Source organism: Cebus imitator, unplaced genomic scaffold (genome assembly GCF_001604975.1).
Source record: "Cebus imitator isolate Cc_AM_T3 unplaced genomic scaffold, Cebus_imitator-1.0 Scaffold145, whole genome shotgun sequence".
Taxonomy (NCBI): Eukaryota; Metazoa; Chordata; class Mammalia; order Primates; family Cebidae; genus Cebus; species Cebus imitator.
Window position 1 is genome coordinate 4,661,022 of NW_016107460.1, and position 2,151 is coordinate 4,663,172.

Consider the following 2,151-nt stretch of genomic DNA (forward strand, 5'->3'; position numbering starts at 1 on the left):
GGGGGTGAGGAGGGGGGTGAGGAGGGGGGTGAGGAGGGGGGTGAGGAGTGTTCTGGCTGCAGCAACCCCAGTCCAGGGGAGTTTTTCACAGGGAAGGTAAGGTGGGGAACAGAGCTGGGGCCCAGGGTCCTGATTTGGGGTGAGAAGAGATGCTGTCCCTGAGGTAGGAAGATGGCCAGGGGAGGGGGGTGAAGCAGAAGGTGGGGGAGGGGGGAGCCCAGGGCCGGGAGTATTGGGGGTGGGCACTCCAGCCAGAGGCACCCTGAGCTTTCCCAGCAGGCAGCTGATGCCGTGACCCGCAGCCTGGAGGGACCGGGGCTGGGCTGGAGGCCTGGGTTTGTCTGGGGCTGCCTGGATTCCCAGCAGCCTCTGGGAAACCCCGGCTGCCCCAGCTCCCTCCCACCTGCTCTGACCGCCCCCAGCCCCCAAGTTCTCTCTCTTCGGTGTGCAGGCCTTGGAACCACCCCCATCCTGGGCCACGATAGCTGGACACAGAGTCCTCCAGGTCCCACGGCCTCCTGGACCCTGGACCGCCCTCCTGCCCCGCCCTCCTGCCCTCCCCAGTGGCCTCCCCTGTGAGAGCCGCCCACCTGGGTGACCCCAGAGCCTCTTCCTCATGCTTCATCTGCTCTGCACGCCCGCCAGCCAGCCTGACAGCTTCCCGAAGCCTCCGGGGCGCAGACTGTGCCTGGTGTCTCTCTCTCTCCCCGTGTCTCTCTCTCTCTCTCTCTCTTTGTCCCTCTCTCTCTCTCTCTCTCTCTCTGTGTGTGTGTGTCTCTCTCTCCCCCCCCCCGGCTGTGCCATGGCTGGCCCTGTGTCTCTCAGAGAAGGCTCTTCCCACCTCATTCCCCGCGGGCTCCTCTTCATCCCTCAGAGCCCCTCATGGCCTGGCAGCCCCCGTGAGTGTCCACGCCACACGACTCTAGATGTTTGGCTTCTAGACTGGAATCCGTCACAGACTGTGACTAGGAGGGCAGTGACCAGGCCTCGGCCTCAGCCCCCTGCCTGGCCTGCACTGGCAGGGAGCAGGGCAGGCACAGGCCGGCCTTGAAGGCGGAGGAGTGGAGGGGGAGCCCTTAGCTGGGCCTCGGGACCCTGCCCTCCATCCCCCAGGGTGGGGCTCCGGCCCTCGGGTGCCCACAGCCCCTCTCCCACCCTCCGTGCCCAGCTGTTCCCATCAAGAGAAAGGGGAAGTATCTTTGGGGATTCTCGGACAGTCCCCTGGAGGCGGTCCTGCTGGGAGGTTGGGGTGTGGGGCTGATCCTGTGGGGCTCCATGGAGACCCAGGTCAGGCTGGGTGGAGGGCCTCACAGAGGGCAGTGGGGTGATGGGTGCTGGACTCGGGGGCCTGGGGCTCCTGCGCTGTTGCAGAGTGGTGTGGGGAGGCCCAGCCTGGGGGTGAGGGTTTGTGTTTTGTGTTTGTAACATCGAGCAGCCTCTGCCTCAGTTTCCCCCTCTGCCCCAGGGACTGGTGTGCACAGAATGCCATCTAAATCCCCTGCCTGGCCCCTGGCCCTGAGTGCCTGGGGAAGAGGCTTCCAGTGGGATCCCTGGGTCTCTGGGCTCAGTCCCTGGCTTTGGCAGGAGGAGGAAGGGCCCTTTGTCCCTGGGCCCAGGTCACAGTGGTGTTCGGAGGAGAGGCCTGGGCCACCAGGGTGTGTTGGGTCTGGGGAGTTCCCGAGACAGCAGGCCTGGGGCTGGGGGCTTGCCTGCCTCCCTCTCCCTGCTGGTTCTGAGTGGCCTGGGAGGTGTGATACCCTGCGGGCAACCTTGGCGGTGGGAATGGCTGGGGGCTGGGGAGGGCCCCGCCTCTGGCCTCCCTGGGCTCCCTCTTTTCCTCCCTGATGACCCTGGTGCCCTGGACGGGGCCTGGCAGTGCTGGTGCCGGGAGAGCCCGCGCTGAATGAATGAAGGAGTACTGCACTTAGTCGGGGTGCTGAGTGCTGGGTCCAGAGCCCAGGACTTTTCCTCCTGTTGCCCCGAAGGCAACACCCTGGACCCCTGGAGTCTGCCTTCCAGGGGAGGGGGCAGACCACAGAGAAGTAAGTGTGTGGGCTGAGGGCCAAGTCGGGCGGACGCAGAGCAGGGAGCGGGGACAGGCCCCACTCAGCAATCAGAGGAGGCCTCATGAAAGAGGTGTCATGTTTAGGT